The sequence below is a fragment of the Cydia strobilella genome, chromosome 16, assembly GCF_947568885.1.
Source record: "Cydia strobilella chromosome 16, ilCydStro3.1, whole genome shotgun sequence".
Lineage (NCBI taxonomy): Eukaryota > Metazoa > Arthropoda > Insecta > Lepidoptera > Tortricidae > Cydia > Cydia strobilella.
In genome coordinates, this window is record NC_086056.1 from 6,881,982 (window position 1) to 6,907,794 (window position 25,813).

Below are 25,813 nucleotides of genomic sequence, written 5' to 3' on the forward strand. Positions count from 1 at the left end.
AATAGAAGTCAAAGGGATATTAAAATCTTAGGATCCCTTTCTCATAAGTTTTTCATTTATTTTTACATAGAAATAAACGAACGACGAGATAGCTTATTGTTGCATAATTGCAACTTGGTACCGAGCAACTTACTTAAATTATTCAACTTAACACTGTTTTTATTATCAGTCTATCAAAACATATTAACCTTTCCTTTACCTTGTTCCGTATACGTCACAGATAATTTGGACCTACGATATGTCACATGTCGGTCCAACACATACAAATCTTATAACTGCCAGCGACTTTGTTGAGGTCATCCGTTTGACCCTCTCATACAATCTTCTCCCCTTTTCTCCCACTTAAAGGGGTGATTTCTAAAAGAAATATATTCTATTAGTATGCTAATTTTAATTATGCCAAATTTCATTCGTTTCTGTTTAACTATGTTTGTATGACTAAGGTAAAAATATGGAAATATACAAACTGCCGCAATTATAACATTATCAGTAGCATTAACAGAACTTATACGGAACAACCCAAACAATCATAGCCAATACTAAAACAGCTATAGACGAGCTGATTGATCCCATTTTTTATTGAGAGCTTAAAATATCCGATATTATGGCAGAGCTTTGCATCAACATACCTGAGGGCTTTATACCGCTCTTGTGTCTGTTTATATAAGCTTAACTGTCAAAGACGCTTTTTTATTATCATGAGAAGTTCGCTGTTTTGAATAAACAAGTTTGTTATGGGTTTAAATTCAAGCGGCTATTATTGAACTCTACTACAAACAAAAATAAGTAGTGTAAAACCATCCAACGGGTAATTAAGTATCAATACCAACCTTCGTTTTGGTGATGCCTAAGTTTTTTCTTCTTTCAAGATTTTTTTTGCCACAGAACTACAACATTCAAATAATATTCACACCAGTGCCCTGTTTATCAAAAACTTGTAGCTTGTAATACAAGTGGAAGTCCCTTTCTAACAAAAGCTGTCAAAAAGTGAGTTCCGCTTGTATTGTATTACAAGCTACAAGCTTTTGATAAAAGAGGGCACAGAACAAAGACATTTAAGTTAGTTTCGGACCATAGTTAGGAGCTTGTGGACTAGTTATAGTTGGAAGGTTTTAAAGCTTACCTATTTGTTTTATGCTGGAAGTTGGATGAAATCCAGGAACATAATTGTTCCTATGTTCTTGCTAGACAAAACCAAAACAACCAATAAGTTTAAAAAAGCGAATTTACTCGTTCACTTTACGACTTAGTGATACATCGTACACTTTACGATGTATCACTACAATTAAGTATAACAACACATCTGTAACGGTCGAATCCCTCGGGAACAATAACGCAGCAGCACTTCCCCAATCAACAAAACTACAGTCATATTTGTTTTATCGTTATCTATCAACCCTAATGACTTAATGGCTTGATTGACCCGAATTGTGATCAATTTTATTGTTGCCCTAATTGACTCAAGAACAACGTTGTCCGCAGGGTTGTCACATCACAGGCACCTCCACTCATAAACCCATGCAATCCCCATCTCCCAACCTGCATAGATGAAACCCTGGTGCAGCCGTCTCCCACCCTACCTGCATTTCTCTCTCGCTCGTTCGCTGAGAAAGTGTGACCCGTCTCTTTCACACCTCAAAATCCCATTCGGCCGTTTTCGTTTATGCTCGGATGCAATAGCCGGTGTGCCCCGCAGCTAAACATAATTCCGCCAGTCAGTCGTTCTCCGGACGTCGGGGGATGCGTGTCGCTGCCGACGGCTTGTTCGCGCTCGAAACATCGTACCGGCTCGGTGTGTTTGTGTAGGGATGTTTGCCCCGAGATAGTGCGGCCTATAAAGCGACGGAAGGATTTGTGACTGTGCTGTGAACTGTGTTTCAGTCGGACGAAAGTTTGCCGTTCAGTGCTGCTCCCGGTTTGATGGTCAGTTTTACAATTCGAGATATAACGGATGTGGTTAATGTGATCTGTTTGATTGTAGAAAGTAAACACATGCCAGATGATATTAGTGCGACGCCGACAATGTTGACGGCTGACAACGATTTAATGGATGCGAGGTTCAGCGGAAACATGAAAATGATTTGGTTACAGGAGAAACGTTATGATGTTTAAGCATTAACAGTTCTTGAGTAACTCGATCTTACTGGGAAATTTGATGATACATTTTGCACCAGGCGATAAAATAACAATAAAATTAATAATTAAAATTGGTATCTTCTTTGAACTTTCGAATGTGAAAAAGTAAATCAGAAAGCGCTGTATCATAAAACTCATAATGAATTGATGGATTTATATTAATTTAAGCATTATTCAAATTTAAGCACGTGGGTGGAATAAATAATAACAATGAAATAGCATTTTCGAGATGAACACATAACAAAACAATTCATTATAACAATAGAGTATTGTTTGTGATTGAAGCCTTCCCTTTTTTATTAGTAATTACTTGTATTTGTGCAAGTTAATAGAATTATTTCCGTGGGTTGGACAACAACAGTTATCTTTTGAAAATCAATTAATTGTGTAACTTTTGTACAAGACTTATAGGTTCTAACGATGAGTGTGTAGTACGGATCATTACTTGCATTGAGATGGGGTTTCACAACGTTATAATAAATCAGTTATTACCACTTTTAAGAATAGGGTCATTGCGCTAGTTTTCGTCCAATTGAAGAAATTTGAATATAAACCTACTTTGCTGCACAAATTTGGACTTATTGTAATCCTTAATGTCTGAGCAATGTATACATGAAAAATATATTTCGCAAGACGCAAATAAAAAATGAAATAGGTATATTATTTGCTATCCGTCAAGTGGACGAAAAATAGAGCATGGACGGAAACTAGCGCAATGACCTAGTGAACGTTAAACACGTTACTAACTTTAAGAACGTTAATAACTTCTATACTTACATCTATGTTATCTTCGAGAATGCTATTTTAATTATCAGTTTTATTGGTTCTTACTTGCGTCTTGTAAACATTTTAACGCTAATTAGTATCATACCTATCTCACGAAACCAAGAGTTTCTGGATTAGCCCAGGACTGTTTTGAAAATCATCGCAAAAAAAAAATTGTCAATGATGGTAAACTGTACCAATGATAAATAATTGTATTGTAGTTCGGGCGATTTTCTGCAACTCGACGACTGGCGCCTATTTTGCGTGACATTGGGGGGGAGGGGGGGGAGGTGGGCTAGTCCTGCCAGCCCAGCTCCTCGAGGAAACCTATCAAACCTTTGATGTTGAGTAGGACCTCGGGTAGGTCTCTCGGGGATCCGAGATGTTTTGCCCTGTATGGGGCCACTCCGCTGCACTCCAGCACCACGTGAGAGGCTGTTTCTTCTGTTTCCATGCATCCTCTGTATGTGACACCCAATGATAAATATAATAAACACAATCAACAATCAACAGATCTCATTAACGCTCACCTAGCTGACCAATAAACCGGTAAAACAATTAAATTTCTCAATCCGCAGATTATAACTGTCAAGATCTCCACGACGAAATTTGCCCCAATACAGGATTGAAGATAAACAAGTAAGCTAATTATCCTAATCATAGGGTTTGTTTATAAATCTGTGACTAACTTCTGCAGGTTTTAAACGATTTGGACAAATATATACACTATAGGTACAGTCAGACGTAAAATTGTGTCGGTTTACAATAATGCTTTAGTTGTCCATGCTGATAAATTGACACTCAGGTTAATTTCCGTCCAAGATTGTCTATCCGTTACGCCACAAGAATCATGTCAATAGGTAGATTGGAGGAAAAACGAGTTGTTTAATAGATATTTGCCATTAAAAAAAATCCACGACGACAAAAGCTTAAATCACGATACTTCAGGACTGAAGATAAAATAAACAAATTCCCTAATTAATGTATGTTCCCGTTCAATAATGTATGTTGAGTCTGTGTATAATTTCTGTAATGCACGCTCCGTAGATCTTTGCTTTGAATTGGAGTTGCCACGTTGTTACGACTCCTTTTGTATTTGCTGAGTCCACAGGATAATTATGTTGGTATCTAATTAGTATGACATGTGTGTTTGACTTTAATTTAACAAGTGTATTTTAGGATAACTCTCTCATATACCATTGTTATGAACATTGCAATCTGAGCGTTAACATTTAAACTTGCAAAGCATAGGTTTACATGTCTTTTATGAATTTCACAGAAATGTCAGAATCATCACAGGCAGGGTCAGGCAGTTGACCGATAAACAATTCTTGTCATATCTAAAGCAGTTATCTACCGATGACACACAACAATTATTGCCATATACAATGCCTAGAAAGAAATGACATACTTATCATTAAAATATCTATGCCATCTTTACATAAATAGAGGTATAACGTATCTCGGAAATCTAGACATTAATAAGACATCTATAATTCTATAACCATATCATTATACCTAAGTTAAAGGATTCCTTCACGTAGATAAAAAATAGTCTCAAATATGACGCATCATTAAAATACCCCATCATTACAAAAACATTGGCACCTTAAAAATTTGGACCGGCATAATGCATCATGGCTGGTATTCGAACGAACTATTCTTAACAAATGTAGTGCTTGGTTAACATGCCTGTACCGACGTTCTATGATGAATGTACCCATTCTATCAATGTATCCAATGGTAGGCACTTTCACGTTATTCCGTGCTTCTTTTATTTTTAGTACATCGTTAGGATTATGTTCGTTAAAAGTAACTATCGAATTGTTAATTGTAAGTAAGTACGTTATAGGTTATATTAAAAAAATTATTGGCCAATTTTATTGGTTTCTCCAATAGATTATTACTATTTCGTAATTAAGGTATAAATGTCGTAAATTATCTGCTACTACCTCTTCCCACGTGTTCGCGCATAGAAGTCATTAAACTAGGTCCCTTCCTTCTCCGTTAATATCATTTTTATTACCATTTAGCCTGCAATTTATCTCTATTGATTAGGTGTAAAACAGTCTAGTTGTATCAAAAAGAAAATTTTCAGGTTACCGATTGAGTACATCAAATTGTACCTTACCTACATAGAATGATGAGAAATTAGTTTGAACTTATTTCTTTTCTATAGTAAAAATCAAGGAACTAAAATATTTATAATCATTCAACTATAAATAATAAGCCAAGTTGAAAAGAAACATCTTTTCAAAGTACTGGGGCCAAAGCGAAAAAAACTGTGGCCGTAGGGGGAAGTCCCCGAGTGGCGGACACCTAAGCCTTTTTGAAGAAAATAAAAAGGTATATGATAAAATGTATCTTTAAATCAACAAACTTTAGAATCGAGATAACATAACACAAATGCAACTTCTACATAAACTAATTCAAAAACGAAAAGTAAACTTAGTTAACTCATTCTTTGCAAGAGGCACCTAGTACCGGACGGACTACATTTCGAACTCAGCACCGGACGGTTTAAAAACATTTGACACCGATCACATATATAACTTCTGAACATTCTGCAATTCAGTCTTCGTCATAGTCTTAACTTAACGTACCTCAAAAGGAAAAAACGGAACCCTTATAGGATCACTCGTGCGTCTGTCTGTCTGTCTGTCTGTCTGTCTGTCTGTCCGTCTGTTACAGCCTATTTTCTCCGAAACTACTGGACCAATTAAGTTGAAATTTGGTACACATATGTAAGCTTGTGACCCAAAGATGGACATGTAACGAAAACAAATTAATTTGTAAACACGGGGGCCACTTTTGGGGGGTAAATGAGAAAATTAAAAAATAAAGTTTGTCAAACTATATCGTGTTACATATCAAATGAAAGAGCTCATTGTGAGAATCTCTCAATATATTTTTTTTTATAATTTTAAGATAAATAGTTTAGAAGTTATTCAAGAAAATAGGCAAACAATGACCATTCCCCCCCCCCCCTTTATCTCCGAAACTACTGGGTCAAAATTTTTGAAAAAAGTATACAAAATAGATCTTTACCTATAGATTACCGGAAAACCTATTAGAAATGTCAGTCAAGCGTGAGTCGGACTTAATTACTTAGTTTTTGATCCGACCCCTACGGGTCTTTTAAAGACATTTCACATAAAAAATACATTGTTTAAATTGTGTAATGTACGGAACCCTTGGAACGCGAGTCCGACTCGCACTTGGCCGGTTTTTTAACTTCGCTCTTCACTAGTTTATTTAGTTTCCCCTCAGCTTCACCTTTTTCTTTACTTTTTAAATTGTTAGCTTGCTTTCCTTTATATATGTAAAGGAAAGCAAGTTAACAATTTACAGACGCAGCGCCTTCCCTACAAATACACTAAAAAACGCTCCCACAGTCGCTGCGCGCGTCACAAGCAATGCGCGTCCCGTGCACGACTGCACGTCCATGGTACATACGTCCCCCTGCGCCACTTTTACTTATCCTTGAATTGCTCGTGTTGTTAGTTGCCGAGATAGCACTGTGTCCGGCACTATATGCCGTCCGTGGTTAGAGGACTTCCCCCTATCGGCTTCTTTTCATTAAAGATCGTCGAAAAATGAAAAATAAATAAAAGAGGCTTGCGGAGGCTTCCGAGGAAGTTTCGGAGCAAGTTCTATTATGAGAGAATTTCTGTGGTGACTACTTACGGTTTTATGTTTATGACTTTGTAAATAATATAAAATGTCCTTCGGATTTTTACTGTTTTTGTCGAAGAAATTTGCTGTATTATCTTATCTGGGCTTCCTTTCAACTCGAATTTGAAAATTGTATCACTTAGATTTAATTTTACTTTTTGAAATTGTAGACCGGGAACCTGTTACGTTACGAGTAGAAAAATGATGATCGCAAACTTACTTACTCTATTTAATCAATTACAAATCATAAATACATTATTCAACTGCAAGGAACGCATCATGATAACAGCTCACGCTATAAGGGAATGCCTGCAATTATTTACAACTTCAAAATCAGATTCAAGTTCTCAGTAACCTATTATCTCCATCTAACGAAATAAGTAACTTAATATTATTCAAGACGTGACTTTAGTAAAACAAAGTCATATCTGACTATGATACTGATACGAGATGAGTCTTTGTTTTATTACAGCTATGAGGTGTCTTTATATTTATTTTAACTGGCAAACCAGGCACGACTTGACTCCATATAAATCTTGCGAATACATTTTAACGTAATGGCCAGGAAATAGATCTTGGTGAAAATCTCACCTAGGGAAAAGTTGAGCGATTTGTTGTTGCGCAGAGAGATAACATTTTTGAAGTTAAACTGAGTTACTTAGTTGAATGTTTTTAAATGAACTGCAAGTCCAGCATTCAGGTTTATCGTATATTGTCCAAACGTGAAACATTGTGTATTTATTTTGATAGATCAAAGACATACAGCAATATGTTAGCCAAAATACAACCAAGCGAGTTATTGAGATTAAGGTACATATTTAATGAAATACCTAAACATCCGCTACGATTTTAATGTTGTCACCACACAATGTTCACATACACAATCTGCACAAACACACACAGCATTTAATTAACCGGATCTAATCTAACAGTACCGGGAGCAGCGAGAGGTTGATGCTGGCTGCTCAGATAAAGGGCGACATGCACCATCGAGTGAATAGATAGAGTGCATTACACTGTCCTGTTTGGCTATCCTAATTAGGCCGGAGTTAAAAAGATAGTCAACCGAACCATTATTGTTGTTAAATTGCATTTTTGTGCTTTTTTTATTTGATTTGTTCAAATACCATAGGTTTAAAGCATTGAGCTTTAAAGCCAAAAACTATTTATCGATTTCGAACAAACGTCAGACTTTGATGGCTTATTATAGTACCTATCATAATATTTTGTAAATAAAACAAATCCTTGCCATCATTTGCGTATAACTTAAACCATGTAGCAATGACTTGACTGTCGAAGACGATATCGGACACGATATCGCATCCATAATTCTTAGCGCGTCCCCAATATAGACGTGTCATGAAATCACTTGCCGAGTACCGGTGGGTTGATCATTCAGGAAAACCAGTATAATATCTCCTTCCTATCCTCATGGCTGTTACCGATTGGGAGGTCATTTTCCACTAGTTCAACAAGAATTACACCGCTTGCGTTCGAACCAATGTAAATACTCTGCCAGATCTCGATTCTTAACGGCGAAGCTGGATAGTGCAACAACGGCCTTATGCAGCGATTGCAAGGGTAATGCAGTCTCCTCATTAGTGCTGATCCAGTGCATGATCGCGGCACTGACATTGACGGTAATGTGGCGATTGTGGTACAATATGTGGTCGAGGGATTTGAACTGTTAAGAGAGGGTTTGCTTATGCGGGCGAAGCATTAAAATGGCTTAGAAAAGTTTCAGTGTTTTCGAATGAAGTTAAAAAAGTCACATTCAAGTTCTGATTAGGTATTTTATTTCATGATTGTTCCCATAAAATAAACGTTCATTGTGACTTTCAAGTTCAGTCTCAATCTTTCGCTTCTCTTCAATATCTTTTAAAAAGAATGTTATCAACTATTAGGTTATTTTCTTCCTTGTCGGTCCGGGGTTACTGAGAATCTGGACTTTTTGGTTTTGCAGCTCTGGTAATTTATTTGCAACTATCTTGATATGATATATCGTTACCTTCAGCAACCTCATCAACTTATGACGAAAGTGAAGGACCCGCAAAAATCGCCTTTCCATACTAACGTAGTCCTTTTTTTCCAGTTTAGATATTAACATTATTGAAAATATTTTGACACATCATCATCATCATCATATCAGCCAGAGGACGTCCACTGCTGGACATAGGCCTTCCCCAAAGAGTGCCACAATGACCGGTTTTGCGCCACCTGCATCCAGCGGACTCCCGCGACCTTTACCAGGTCATCAATCCACCTCAGGGTCTAACCACGCTGCGCCTTCCGGTACAATAATTTGGACACAATTTGTTGTATATAAAATCGTGTTGTAAATAATATGAAATCGGTTTTTCGCATTCAATATGTACAATAATAATCAAAAAAATTGAAAAGAGTCTAACGTGGGGTCATAGCTATGGTTAATGTACATCAAATTATGTAAAAATACTTTTCATAATGTCAATATCCAGATAGGAAAATGGGGACTACGTTTGTATGGAGAAGGGCCGTCCCCTTTCCTCTTATATAAACTAACATTAGAGGTTTTTAACTTTATAATAATTATTAGTTTTATTACTATGTTATTTATTATTTGTGTTTGTTTGAATAAAATTAATAGGTAATAGGTACTAACATTAAAAATACAAGTCGAGTTTATTGTTAGTCAAATCTCGAAACATCTGCAATGTTTACTTTCCTGCAATTATATTTATTATAAAAATTAAAGTTACTGACCTAACGTTACTAATATATATCCGAGATTATGTTCGCCATCCGTTATAACGCAAGCCATATCTCGTCAATACTCGTATCCCGTCATAAAATATTGCATACATTCCGCGCTGTTTACGTACAGTACCAAACATTTATTTTATCAGATCCGGACGTTTTGTAAACAGTCTAATTTTGAGCCTTTGATGTAACGGGATTACTGACTTATGGAGCGGCGGAGTGTTCAACAAATGTCAAATATGATATAAATGATTGTATACATAAGATATCGGACTAAATATTAGGCGACCAACTGTGTCTGTGATACAAGATGAAATTAAAAAATACTTCAATAAAAACCAAATCAATAACTACTATGTGACAAAATACCTACAGCCAAAGACGGTTGATAAAAATTTAATACATTCGAAGCGATTTAAAAGAAACGAAAACTATGTTTTTTGTTGGTTCAAAATATATAATACTAAAGTAAATTTCTTAGTAGAGTCCTGCGCCTCCTATTCTAAACCAGATCACGGCCATGATTTATAGTACAAATATTGAACAAATTTTGTCGTAAGCAACGTTATGGTCTGCTGCCATCCCGTTCCCGGCATTATATTTCAATCCTGATAAAATTATAGCCATCATAAACAACTTTAAAGGGAAATTCTGACACAAATGGAACCAATTATGGCAATAAATAAATTACCTATTAAAAATCACCAAATTAAACGATGTTTGCTACACTATAAACTGTTCAAAAGTATTATTATTTATGTTTTAATAGCTGTTTGCAGAAAAGCAATTTAGTTGTGATGACCGTTGGTACTGCGTTTGCGTTTGATTGCTGAGCTATTAAGTTGGCTCGTACGATTCCCACTACAGGCGACTCGCATTAGTGTTTTGTTTGCAAGTCATATTTATTTTTGTTCATGTAATGATCAAATGAATTCATCATCAGAGGGGCCCACTGATTATCAGTCCGCCGGACGATATCGACCTGTCAGTTGTTCGGAACTGCCAAATTTTTGTTCTAACTGACAAACTAATATTGTCCGGGGGACTGATAACCAGTGGGCCCCTTAAGACAGAAACTGTACCTTAATTTATAGTATAATGGGATGCGACCATCTTATTGGATATGAGTACGCTGTTTACAAAATTAATAAAATTCGGTTAAAACATCTCAGACAATTTTAAAAAAATGTGTAAATTACTATGTACCTCTCTAAAAACTAATGCCAAGCTAGATTGTTCCATAATTGTTATTCCTCCTTCTTGCTTCATTTTCCTCAGTGCTGAGGGTCGTGACCTCCTACGTGGAGCACATAATTCCGGATGGCAGATTTCCAGGCTTTCCGATCCCTTGCGACTGCTAAGGCATCATGGACCATGATGGATAGCGATTTGCTAACCTGGTTGAACCATCGCGTTGGACTGCGGCCCCTTCTCTTTCCTTTTACCGAACCAGTGACCATAAGCTTTTTCAGGTTGTCTCCAGTTTTCCTGGCTATGTGTCCGAAGAATTCAAGTACTCCCCGGAGACATGTGGTTGAAAGCCTGTGGTTACTCCGAGCTCCTTGAGTATTGAGGCGTTGGTCCGGTTTTCGGTCCAAAATATGCCTAGCATTTTCCGCCAGCACCACATTTCAAAGGCATCAATGCGCTTCCTATCAGCTTATCTTATTGTCCATGTCGCAGAGGTATACAGAAAAATGAAGAATACGAGCGTGCGCACTAGCTGCACCTTGGTTTTGCGTGTGATATTCCGATCTCTCCAAATTTACTGTAGCTGTCGTTTTCGCCGTTTTCGCCATACCAATGCGTCTTCGGATCTCTAGTTTTGAAGAACCAGTGTTGGAAATATTGGAACCCAGGTATACAAATTTATCGACCAGGTCAATATTGATTACGTCAGTTAGTTCTAATTTTTGAGCTCTGTCCACTATCCTTATCTTCGTCTTCGATCTGTTTACATATAAACTCATTTTCTCACTGATAGCTTCTATACTGCTTATTAGGGCGACCATTTCCGCCTCGTTCGATGCAAGAAGTGCGGTGTCGTCCGCGTATAACCCCACCAATGCTCACGCCACCCGCCCAGTTTTCGCAGGTGCGTCTCATAATTATGTATAATTATTCACCATACGCATTGAATAATATGGGAGAAAGAATGGATCCTTGGCGTACCCCGTGCTTGAAATAGAATGGCTCCGAATGTAAGCATTCTACTCTCACTACTCCTTGGCTGTTATGATATAGACTGTATTTTTTTTTATTAAAGCTACGTTTTGTACGTTTTTTAATAACTAAAATCAACAACAAATTTGGGGACAAATCAAATTATTTTATTAAAATCAACAATTTCTACAATACGATAATGAAAGGAGGATGAGACTCTAAATTTTTATATAACATTTACTTAGTCATCCTAAGATCTCTGAAACTGTCCAACCTGTTACAGTGATTGGTGCCTAAAATATTCAAGAAGATCATAAAATATGTAGCGGCTGGTCTCAGCTCAGTGTATTTTTTATTAAAAAAGTTTCCATGTCCTGTATCCGCAGGTACGTCGCAAATTTGGCCGATATCAATCTCCTTATATTGAACATTTTCAGCCGCAAATCAAACTTGTCGGGGACCTTTGGAAAATATGACTAAAATTTTCTGATTTGATGAAAATTTATGTGAAATGTGTAAATACAAAATAATTACATTCTTCGTAATCGTAAATACACACGAAAACGAATAGTACTGTTCTTATTGAATAATATTGGGATACGATAAATGTCCTTGGACCTAACATCTTTTTTATACGAAAATACGGTAACTTTGTGAAAATACTCGATTGACAGTTCTTTACTGAACACCGGAATATCGGTGAATCAATCAATCAACAATGAATTTTTCCAGTTTATCAGTCAGAAAGTTTTTTATGAAAAATATCGAAAGTGTCAAAATTGACAGAATAAAGAGGTTTTTTTACCTGGCACTTCCAAAGTTCAAAAACTAAGTGTCATAATTTACGTCTAGCAACTGTCAAATTTCGTGTGGACCAACGTTTCTCGATCGTTTTTCGCATTCGAACTTTGTGGTGGAACCTCTGATTTATTAAACATCAAGAGGGAACTTGTAACGTCGTTTGAAATTTGCCCGGAGTTGGAAAATTAGTCGTCCATCTTCGTATTAAGATGAAAGGAGGCTATAGACATCCTGTTATAATCTGAAGCATGGAATTGGTCGAACGTTCTTCGAAGCAAGTTTTAATTAGTACCTACATCTTAAAAGACCAAGTACTTATTTGAATAGAAAGTACTTTACCTAATGAAAATACTTTGTATGTTTATTAAATGTTATGTTTTAGGAAAGCACTTTCAAACAACGGATTAATATTTGTCAATTCACATGTGTTGTCAAAATGTATAATACTTGCTACTGTTAATACGTTCTTTATGCATACAAGTGTATAAATAACACATATTATCATATTGTTGTATCATTCTAAGTATTATCTCTGTTTCTTATTTATGAAATACTTATTACTTGATCTTGTAAGTTAATTTATTCGTTCACCGTTCCTTCCTTTTAATTCGTTGGACACCGCTGTACAAAGAGAATAGATAGTATAAAGTCTATACTATCTATTATCTTCTATACTATAGAGGATTATTGTCATAGTAAATATTGTAGTCACAGTACATTTACTGCCATCTACTATGTCATTTTACTGATATGTGTTAAAATTGTTAAATATCAAACGGTGTCGCCAACGCCATCTACCCGAGTATAGACCAAAGGTGTGGCGCCATCTATTCGAGTATAACTTTTTCTTGATATTCCGAGGGACGTTATTCCTTAAACTTTACTTATTTTATACGGAGTTACATATATCTTTGCCGTTCTAGCAAATAGAACAAAATTCAACTTAAGTATCCACATCCACATACTTACGAATAACTTTGTAGTCTTCTAAACACAAAAACCCATTGACACCTTAATTGAAGGAAGGCATTCAAATAAAAAACCGGCCAAGTGCGAGTCGGACTCGTGCACGAAGGGTTCCGTACCATTACGCAAAAAACGGCAAAAAAATCAGGTTTGTTGTATGGGAAAGGGGGAGCCCCACTTAAATATTTATTTTATTCTAATGTTTTTAGTATTTGTGACGTTTTTAACCAAAACGTACCACATTGTCGCTTGTTGATAAGGTTGATTTCTAATTGAAGCTATATGGAAATAGCGCCTTACTGACAAGCGACAATAAGTAACCTTTTGGTTGAAAATGGCACATTTGTTGTTATAGCGGCAACAGAAATACATCATCTGTGAAAATTTCAACTGTCTAGCTATCACGGTTCATGGGGTACAGCCTGGCCACAGACAGACGGACAGCGGAGTCTTAGTAATAGGGTCCCGTTTTTACCCTTTGGGTACAGAACCCTAAAAACGTAATTACAATTCCTTGGTTTTACATAAAGGCAAAGGAAGTGTCTATTAACACGTCCTCATTACTTAGTAGGGAAGCAGTCAATAGTCAAGGCACTACCCTTTTACCCTCTATTGTCGTAAAGATCCGTCATTTTTTTAATAACCGTCTTATTTGTATTATAGTAAGGTTAAAATTAACTTGCTGTTTTACTTTCTGCTGGCGGTCAAAAATTGAATACGAAGCTACAGGAGCACTTTCCGCAATAAATTACTGTAGTGCTCTAAAATCCGTTACGCTTTTTTGGGCTTCTTCGAATTACCTGTCTTGTTTCCTAAATATAAAAGACTAATAAAAATAAAGAAATATAACATATATACATATATTATTTTGCTTAAGTCTAATACGTAAACTTATAAACATGCACGTGTACGTAAACTTATAAAAAATATCTATTTTCTACACTTGTATCATTAATGCAACTCATATGCTTTGCTGAACCTAGAACTTATTTTATCTTGATTATTATTATTACCCTCGCTCTGGTTCTTTCCTCGTCCAAAAGATATCCCTGGCCATTCAGCGAGGTAATGCCGCCAGTATTTTTGGCACATTTGGTCCGGGGGATAATCAGAGTGGGGGTTAATATTGTATTTGTTGTAATTTAGTTTTACTTTTTTGCATTAATTATTTTTCTTATAATTATAATAAAACCTATACTCTTGATTATTCCCCATCGTGTATCTAGATTTTTATAAATATGTACATTTTATTAATTTATTAAGTCATATGAGGAGACAATATTTTTAATTTATTTTAATTAATTTACACTTTAGGAATAAAAAAATCTTTAAGCTTGACCTACTAATGCATTTCATTTGCAAAAATCCATTATTAAAAAAACATACCCCGTCGTTCAAAGTAAGTACGATAAACGATAACAAAAGCCAAAAGGACCCCATGACGTTATTACTCGAACAAAGCATTTGTAAAACTAGACAGTTGAGCCTTTTGTTTAACAATAGGCAATACGGCACTCAAACACCTCTTTAGTTGTTTTATGGCGCTTTCAAGTGCCATTGTGAAATTTGTGAAAGACTACTATTAAAGTGTCCTCTATTTGCCGCAATCAGATTTCTGTGATCTATCGTTTACTCTTCGTCATCATGAAAAATGATAGATCTAAATGATAGTCCTCCACTCGATTTGTGATACAAAAATTACTAGTCTTTGATTTATCATCAGAATATTGAATTATTTATTGCGGGTCTAATCATCATTCGCTTGCCCTTGTCCCATTCACTTGGGGTCGGCGCAGCATGTCTTTTTTTCCATACATCTCTGTCACCCGTCATCTCATCATTCACTTGCGTTAGTTTCATATCATCTTTCACACAGTCCATCCACCTTTTCCTCGGTTTTCCTCTCCTCGTACTTCCCTCCACATTCATTCTTAATACCTTTCTCGTCACATGACTTTCATCCCTCCGCATCACATGCCCGTACCATGCTAGGCGATTTGCCCTTACTTTTTCTGTTATGGGTGCAACTTTCAGGCTTCCTCTTATATACTCATTCCTTATCCTATCCATTCTCGTCACGCCACACATCCACCTTAACATTCTCATCTCCGCTACATGCAATCTCTTTTCATCCTTCACCTTTAGGGCCCAACACTTTGATCCATACATGACGACAGGTCTTATGATCGTTTTATAAATTTTACCCTTCAACCGAAGGGGCATACGGGCGTCACAAATGTTTCCCGTAACCTGTCGCCATTTCATCCATCCTGAGCTAATCCGGTTTTTCACGTCACGGTCAATATCGCCATCGCACTGTACGAGCGAACCGAGGTACTTGAAGTCGGAGCAGACCGGCAATGTAACGCTATCGAGTTCTATGGCAGCAAAACTGGAGAGACCGCCAAAATCGCAGAACATGTGTTCTGTTTTAGATCTGCTGATCATTAGGCCAACATTCTCCAATTTTTGCCGCCATTTCTCAAGTCTGCTCTGCACCTCTAGTTCGTTTTCACCTACAAGCACAATGTCATCAGCAAACAGCATACACCAAGGTGCCTCCTCCTGTATGTCCGACGACAGTGCGTCCATAACTAGCAGGAAGAGGTAAGGGCTTAAAGCCGATCCCTGGTGCAAGCCTACCACTGAATACGATTTATTTTCAAATAATTCAAGACAAAAAATCATAACACCATTCAATCAAATCGTTATTAAAAACTCACGGTGATCATCAAAGTGCGAAATTCCATTAAGATTAAAATATGCAAAGCAATTAAAAAGTCGTATATACAGTTGATTCCATAGCTTTTGAGATATCTTAATTAAAGCTATCGTTTAAAACTATGGTAAAAATAGGTGAATTAGCCAGTAAGCTATTAATAAATTATTTCCAGAGTGGATTCGGGTTTGATTTTACGTCTCAATAGCGATAGACACTCACACTCTATAAAAATTACAAACGTGTACGGGAAAAACGTGCAAGCACAATTTTATTAAGCTAACGGTCGGGGCGGGGCGTATTCGGATTTTATTAATTAAATCTGTATCAGTTATGGATCTGATCTGTCAGTGTCAAAAGTGACGTTTTTGGTTGAGGAAATGTTAGTTTTGACACTGACACATCAGATCCAGAACTGGTCCAGATATAATTATTAATATCCTAATACGCCTGTAATTTTTTTTTCAACTTAGTATATTATATGAACTGCGTTGTGTTTTAAACTAGAGAAAATTTTAATGTAGTTAAAGTAAGTACGTAATCGATAACAATATAAAAAAGGGCTAAAATGAAAGAAAAAAGATAATATTATTTGCCATTGCTGGAGCTGCCCAGACGATATATTTTTGTTTAATATTCTGTATCGATTGGTATTTCTTACATCTCCATAATATTAATTGGTTATGAATAAAAATCGATTTTAAATGGAGTGACCAAGCTGGTTCACCTTAAGCTATGTTTTACTATCTGACTATCGATTCGCTGGTGGATCAATAGTCAAATTTGAGTACAATATTAAGTATATTAAAAAAACTGCAGCCCCGAAAGAAGAAAATGAAATGATTACTCTAGAAATGTGCATAAAACCACTGCACTGATGAACCGGAATATTGAAAATGAAGAATAAAATACACGGCATACGAGATATTAAGTAAATATTATGCACATTATATTAAAGGAAAATAAAAACGTACGCAGTCGGTAAACCAATGCAAATATCGGTAAGCGGATTGCATTTTGATTAAGTAGATTGAAAAATAAGGTTGTGTTGTTTCGCTTTTTATTTTATCAGATTATCACGTATGATTTTTGCAGCTAAAGCGAAAATGTTTCCGATAATTTGTATGAAAGGCTTCAACTGTTAAGTTTAGTTTAACAACTATACTTAATTAAACAATTTTTTTTTATACAGGTAGACCCAACGACATTTAGTCTGCCTTTTGGATGTCAAGGTTTCCTATTGTGTATAAAACATATTTAAAACCAGCCATTACAAGACCAAGACAAGCAAATTTAAGTGATCTATTAGTTTTATTTAGACTGAAGTTACTATGTAATACGTGTCCATGCATTACATTATTCGGGCCCTCCAATAACTTATCGCCCACGTAAACCCCAACGTTAATTGTTACGTTATCGTGTCTAATAAATTAATAGCCTTTCCAGTGTATCCTATAGGCTGAATTTATCAGTCAGCTGGACGATGAGGCGATTACGTCGGCTTGTTTTATGGTATCGTCGAGAGCTCGATCTGTCCAGGCACGGTCTTTACGACCGAAGGATTTCGAACGTATCCCACGGATCCCACGATGAATTCAGTACTCAGCTTTAACCGGAGTACGCCATAATAAGTAACTTCACAGATAACGGCCTGATCTAGAATTTTCTGTATCTTGAAAAGTAAATATGCGCTATCAATAAACTATTAGAAAGTTTTAATTCACAGTGATGGCCATGTTGCAGCATGATTTAATGACATCGAGGCCATGAACTCAAAAAATGGTGCAGGCATTGCTCTTAACAAAAGCAATACTACCATCTGGTCTGCCACCCAGCGCACTAAACCTTTTGAGATGAGTCTGGATTCCCCACGATTTTTTCCTTCACGGATTATATTAAACGTAACATGGTGTACTAATGGAAAGTTATTTTTTTTGTGACCTTAGCTACGAGTACGAGTAACACACATACAAAGTTTTAAAAGTCAAAGAATATATCACAACGTTTCAGAGCAGAAGAAACAATTTAAAGTTGCTAAAGTTATCAAGAAAGTTGCTACTTACTAGAAATGTCCAATTGTCCATCCCACCGCCGCACATAAATTTTTTTTTAACCTTATAATGAAGTAACTTTTTCTACGAATATCTATATTTTTTTAAGTAAGTGACAGAGAAAATATTGTTTTTATACGTATGCCGTTTTTATTTTGTTTATCCACCAAATTCATTAAGTCAAGCAGACTGTTTCTAAATAAGTGAACAGTTTTTCTTTTCTAGCTTAGAAAGCTATTGTTAGGTACCAGTCTGAGCCTTGATTGAATCGGTTTGGTAAATATCACTTACTGTAATAGAACATTTGGTACAGTAATATTGTTCAGCGTTTTGCCAGACTTGGTTTTTAGGGATGTAGCAAGCTCTTATTCACATTATTGGGACGTCTCAGTTTCACAAAATAAGATATCAGTCAATAATAAGTCCCACTGCTGGACACAGGCTTCCAATAATTGTAAGAGGATTAATGCTACACGAGCCTAATGCCTATTTAGTTGTAGGGAATTTCACAGAAATTTAAAGATTTCCTGAAAATATAATCATTTATAAGGATAAGTTCCCAGAAACTTTACCAGTCCGGGTTTTAAGCCACGGTCTTCGGTAAAAAAATGCTAACGCGGTATAAAGTCAGTTTAGATTTTACGTTAGCAGCATACAAAAAAAATACGATAAATCGTACGACTTCTATGATGTTTTTGATAAATTCTATAGTTTAACAAACTCCTCCTCTCTCCTACTATATGTAAAACCTCTTCGTTGGTTTCTTTTCAATCCAACTGATCTTTGCCATTCGACACCAGCACCATATCTCAAAAGCCTCCAGCCTCTTTCTATCACGTTGCCTCATTGTTCACGTTTCGCTTCCGTAAATATCCGTCCAGTATATGTAGAAAAGTATATAAAAAATTTATTAAAAAAACTGTTTTCATCTTCATATTCATTCCCGTTGTCAGCATTCTCATCCCTCGAAAGTACGAACCCAATACCTAATGTACAATTCTCTAAGCGAGAGTATCGGATAAACCTTTGTTGAAGCTTGAAGCTATTTGAACCATTCACTTTCAGAGTTCCCTCAAAGCCGTATAACGTAAATTGCACATATCCTTATCTTCTATATGAGGATCCTTCTAAGTTATTAACTCTGGATGTAACGTCAATACGCTAAGAGCTGGTGACGACAAAAAAATTACATAAATAAATTAGTTGCGTATGAATTTGACAGTTATTAAAACAAAAAACAAGTCAGTTTTTTTACTATGAAGGGTCTACTCATAGGAAATAGTATAGAATTTGTTTATTGCATAGAAAATGTATGGCGTATGTATAGTTAAAAAACAGACTTTAGTCCTAAATCATGCTTTTATTAAATTAAGAATTCCCAATTAGATTCGACAAGAATAAATACATATATGTTAACTTTAGTTAGTCAAGATTTTATTAAATAAATAAAAAATATTACTTAGATAGATATATCAAGCATGGTACCTAAATTATATAAAATTAACCATGACTCTTAATTATCAGATATCGGGTTCTAGTGACAAAATGTGCGTCAAACCTATATTTACAAATCTTTTACGAACTTTAAAAATATACACATCAACCCTTGGACTATAAAATGGTAATGAGACAGATGAAATCGAACTTGCCTCATGAAATTTTGAATAATGATTTGGTGTAAGGAAATATTTTGTACGCGTGCAGAATTTTGTATGCGAAGGGATAATTTTATGTGTTTCGATATAGATTATGTTACGCATAGGCTTCTTTCTTATTTGGTAATTTTATTTAAAGTTATTGTCCAAATAACATACACATGTTTATGTTCGAATGATGTTGACAACTTAACCATTGTAATAAAAAAATGAAAAATTCGTAATACCGTAAAAAAGCAAATCCGAAAAAATCGCCTGGTTTAACATAATCATAATGTAACAAACCAGATATTCAATCATAATAAAAATCAGACGAGATTTACAACTATGTAACAAAAATGTAAAAATCCGTTGAGATCCATAACTATTCATAAAATACTTTAACATTAAGTCGTTTAAATTTATACTACAAGCAAAATCGTATCAAGTTTCAATCAAAGGCCTTAGTGCTGATAATGATCTTTCATCTCCAGTTTACATAGAGCTTCCTTGGCCCCTCGCTCTTTAATTAAAAGTGAGAAGACGGAGTAGTCCTTAGAACTATCAGGGTTCTAGGTAAAATAGGCGCTCGTGATAATTACTACCTTTCCAAACCAGTTTCCTCGAAAGCCTTTCATAATGATGTTTGCGGTACAAGAGTTTGTATATAGCGAGTTAATTATTTAGAAGTTGTCATTGTTTATAGCATTACGTCGTAATCGTGAACTACTTGTCAACTTTCGTAATATCTACGTAGTCGAGGTCTCGAGGGACTAGCGGAACTTTGCATTACACGGGAGAATCGTCATGTGGAGATCGTAGAAGTGTAATGCTTAACAGTATGATTATTGTTTGTCGTTGATCAGATACGATTTTCGACAGTGAATGTGCGACGTGAAGTGCAAAAGTGAAAGTCGAAGTACGAAAGTGATAGATATGTAGTAGATCGTACTTTGTCACTTCAAAATCAGAGGGGCCAGATTATAACTTTTTAAGTAACCCTTGTCAATTTTTTGTGTTATTTGTCGTAAGAAGTATTCATTGTTTTGGATATAAATATGACAGTGTCCAACTATCCATGCATGAACTAATTTTCCAGACCACATTTTTTGTGATTTTAGAGATGAGCCTGTATATATATCCAGAATTTGTAAATAGTAGGTTAAAGCTGATGAAGCAAGAATTCAAGTATACTTTATCTCACATCACGTGACTTCGAACCATCTTTAGTACACCCGTAACAGAAACAGTAACTAAGTTGCATTCAAATAGATTTCTCCAACACGCTATACGATACTAACATTTTGACTAAAACCGTCATTTATGGTGCAGCCATTAGGTGCGGCATATTTAGAGCCCACGCCGTGTCGTGATGGACCCGTCTATCCGCAACTTATTGCTGCAAACTCTTTTATCTTACTTCCAGATTATTACAAACTCTACCTTATTCCTGCACATAAAAGTCGAAAGTTCAAATAAATGATGAAGTAAGACATGAGCTTCAGAAAGGAAGTGGATGCCATGCTCCTGGCGATCAAACACTGAAATCGTTCACGTTATGGTCCCGTTTTGGACATATCTGCTAGCAACGCCTTTGCCGCTGGTGTATTAAAATTTCTGTAAAATTTTAAACCTTGGATGGACAATCTTCAAACATGAATAGAGCTTTAGGTAAGAATATGCAGTATAAAATGTATATAGGCATATATCCAAACCAGAACCATAATTTTGAAGTGTATTGTTTACTAAATGTAAATGGGTTTTCTGAGAAAACACTTATCGACAAATCAATTATTGTTTTGCTATAAAATAGGAACAATAGAAAATTATATACAGAGACAGTTGAAGTATAACAACCAAGCTTAAATTTGCTTTGAGGAGGAATTTCAAATTAAAATTTATAACGTATTTAATACTATATCAATATTCACGTCCAACCGAAGTTATCACAAAGAGGCTATTGCAAACTGTTTAAAGTCTCCCTTTGAAACTAAACTTAGATTAATTTCTAAGTTCATTCTAATTGACCAAATGATTATTGGAAACTTGCATTTACGGACGCTAAACTCGTTTTATGGTCAATAGGGTATTTTACGAGCATTGCCGCAAGAAATAACAAGCTCTCCTGAAAAGGCTAATGGCAGACGTTTTAGGCATATTCACCCTTAAGAAGCAATTAGGCTACTTTATTTCTTTCATTAGATTGCGATTCAGTTAACGCTTTATTTATGGGAGAAAGTTTCTTTATTCGTCGAATAGTTTCCTGGGAAAGACGTTCATCAGTGAACTTTGTTACACTGTTCCTCGCTTCGAGTCCAAGTGCTAATTCAATTAAAAGAAATTCCGGATTTGACTTTACAATGAATTTTACTTTGTTTTGTTTGAGTAATTACATTACCTCGACCCTCGCCTGGGGAGTAATAAGCAGTGCAATAAAACCTGGTATTTGCGCGGTTTTGTAAAGCCATTTTGTTTTTCATTTAAAATCTTACTAGACCTTATTTATGTGGATGACATCCTATGCCAAATTTGAGTTCATCGTGGAATATTTGGCGACGGTACGATAAGAATTCTAGGCCAGACCCATGATAATATTTGCATTTGCGTGTGTTGGTCGAAATTTACGGGTTTAGCTCAAAGACAGTCTTTATCCTTATATCGCTTTGATAAACTATGCGGAGTACCTACCGAGAATCCTCGACAAAAGTTTCCTATCCAAGTTTCAGTAGATTTCATGCGTTTCTCACGCAAGTACCGACCGATCTGCGTCTGTCTCCTGAATACTAATAAGTTAATCTTTTATATCACGTTTTTGTGAAACAAAGAGATGAGGGCAAGTATGAGATAAAACGCCCATTTAATCTAGAGCCGTCGTTAGCCGCGTGTTTTCCCTCGGCAGTCCCACGTTTAGAAATGAAAAGAGACTCAAGGGGGCTCTTCTATATGGTTTTGAACTGCGGTGGTCGAGTGTGAGCCTGTATTAAGCAGCAGCGGAATTATGAAGCATGTGCTCTTTGAATACTAAACGGCCATTTTGAAACGCCGGTCCGGTGGAAGCAAAGCGACCGTGGCAGCGGCATTCATAAAGATACCAGTGTGACTAATGTCGATTTTTTGTACCCTAATATCTCGTATTCATATGTTAATAGAGCCATTCTCAGAGCCATCGGTGAGGGCGATAACGAATGGGTATAAATAAAATAGTTCAGTTTGAAAAGTTAAAACATTTAGTAAGCGACTACTGCACTGCGAATTGATGATGTGTCGTTTAAGTTAACTGGGATCGCAATGTTGTTATCTATCAGCAGTAGTAACGAGGCTGGGAAACAAATGAAACAATTAAGCATTAACTGTTAGAGTCTGTAAGGATACGAGACAAGGATAGATACCTACTACCTAGATATTGAGGAGGTTATTTTGCATTCAAACTCCGTTAACATTATTCCTTTCATAAGTCGTGGCTGTTTCTTATATTATATTTAATGATTGCGCATTTTACGGCTAAAAGTCTTGAACAAAAGTTTCGTTTTATAATAATTATACTTTATACCGCGTCAATGGCAAATGGTGTGTCTGATATTAAATGGTTACCGTAGACTATAGATTATTTGTTCGTAGAACCAGGGAAGTACGTACTACTGTAATCCCTCGAGGAAATATATGCCAAAACATCCTTAATCAAATCTCATTTGCCAATCTCACGAGATAGTTTAAAATGCATAGTTCGTGAATGTTAAAGAGCAGCCCTTGGACATTATATTTCCCTAGCCTTATCCTTGCCAGTTAAGGTCTCGCGCGTCCCAAGGGATGGAAGGGTTCCGTCCACCTGAATCGATGACGGTCACAAAAGGGATGCATGGAAAGGGTAACCTTGGACTTACGAAGATATGTGTTGGGATTTTATTTGCAGGGATTCAATTAGAAGTTGCGATACGATAATATTACACAATTAATATGAAATTGGCATGATATCCGCAAATGTATGTTACTCGTATGTTTTGCACTGATCTCCCTCAACTACTCGGTGATAAATGAAGAATGTTTGCATATTATTTCATGACTAGGTACTAAAAAGCGAAAAAACATTTGACAGTAATCCTCGCTCGATTTTCTTTGTACATATTTATATATACGTGACTATACGTGATCATTTTCCAACGAAATCGTAAAATAACTGCTAATTCCACCCAGAAAAACTTAAAATTTGTTGCCAACCGAGGGGAAAATCGAAGTATCAAAATACGGCCGACATCATTTGTATGTACGCGGCGTCTGTAAACGGGCTGTACTGTTTTGAATAAATCTTTAGGTTAAATACTAACTCAATAAGAGGAGCTCGTTGGCCCGTGCTACGAGTTAATGCTTACTGAATTGAAAAAGGTTAAACTTATTTATTTGCATTTGAAGAGTTCTAGTCAATCTTGTTTCGTTACTTGAAAATAGTAAACATTTGTATTTTATGTTTACTTCGGTTTCAAATTGGATAAGATTTGCTTATTAGATAGCTGAAGATTTTATAGTAGCCCAGAGTAGATTTAAAAGTGTAGCTAAGTCATATTCTCAATCAACTAAATAACATATTTATTGGTAAACTGTCCAGCCAAGTTCGTTTTTCTAGTAAACATTTTTATTCTAATCTCTGACCCAAATCTCACGATAAACATGGACGATATCACGAGATTATGACAAGCATGCATTATTTTGAAAGCGTAGTGCATAATAACGATCATATTTACATTAGTAATGTATAACAAAAACCGTTATTAAAGCTTAAAAGGCTGCCTAATAAAATAGAATCATTGAAACTTCAAAAACTGACGGATGCGGTAATGGTCATTAGGAATGAATTTCTTTGCAGAGTCACGCGCATATAATTATTACCTAAATGTCATTAGCAAAATCTGGCGACTAAAATGGCGTATGTTTAGTAACTTTTAGATATGCTTTCATCCTTTATGTTATAAAGGTACTAGAATGAATAAGCCAGATGTCGCCTCATTAGTGTACAGTCAGAGGAAATGCCACACAAGTCATAAATGGATAAGAATGCCGCAAAAATCGGACAGGTCATTCTAGATTTGACTCTCAGAATTTATAAAGACTAAGTACTTACAGGTGACCCTCGCGATTGAGATTAAGAAATATTCAAACTTTAATAGGGAAGATGGCTTTTCTCTACCACCAGCTTGGGATCCTGTAGTCCATCTGATAAAGAAACAAGCAAGACATAGACTGAGACCTTTGTGTTGGATGATGTTGGACATTCTGAGTATATTATGTTTTGAAAAGATGTGTCCCGCCGAGTTTCTTGCCGGTCCTGTATTGGGATACCCCCCTACAATTTAGGAGGTAATTAAATCTTCTCGGGTCCGAGGTGTAGGGTTAGAGCCGCCGTACCTTTATCGCGTATATCTTTACTTTGAAAATAGTTGTATAACTAGCCTTATGTACCGATTTTGCATGTACAACCAGCCTTAAAGTATAGTTTATTATGGTTTGTGGTGGTTTTGTATGTGGGTATTTTTGCACATTGTAGCTTTTTCTCAGTCACCCGTTGACCACGAACGCTGTAAAGGGTTCGAAACGTCGGGATGTATTATAAATTCGATACTTACGATAAATGTATACATGGGGACGACATTCTACAAATCGATCTTACACAATTCATACTCAGCAAAGCTTGAACTATGGGTACCTACTCGGTGAAAATATAAATATTTCATCAAATTATGGACGGTCATGTGCCCGTAAATGTGGTATTTATGCTGTTTACTGCAAAATAAAGATAGTTTTTCAATGTTTTCGATACAAAGCGTTTATAATTTGTAACATAGATACCAATGATTATAAGGTAACCGGTACGTCAAGTTTGCATTTTTCATGAGCATCTTCGCTTTCGCGCAGCAAGCGGATTCGCGCGGTGTCTTCGTTACAATAAAAATAGAATGATATTTATCCGTTAAGTCTTCTAAGTAGAATGCGAAAGAGCCCAAACTTGACCGTTCCTGTCATTAAATCTGGTGAATACCGCTGACTCACGTAGTACAATTACACCTAATGAATTGTCTAATTCCCGCCGGACACTGACAGCATATTAATAGGCTCAGTTGTGTATGAGATTTAAAGATACGGCTATTAAATGACTTATGTCTCTATACAATTGA

General features: G+C 36.0%; 1 protein-coding gene across 2 annotated transcripts in view; it reads left to right on the top strand.

The window, feature by feature from the left end:
* The first annotated feature begins 1,709 nt into the window (after positions 1-1,709).
* LOC134748251 (uncharacterized) overlaps positions 1,710-25,813 on the top strand; it is a 138,825-nt gene continuing 114,721 nt past the window's right edge. Inside the window, exons 1-2 of one of the 2 annotated variants that reach the window (XM_063682982.1) lie at positions 1,710-1,923; positions 3,480-3,540. The gene's annotated coding sequence lies outside the window, so the exon portion shown is untranslated. The remainder of the gene's footprint in view (positions 1,924-3,479; positions 3,541-25,813) is intronic. The other variant, XM_063682983.1, reaches the window with a different exon arrangement.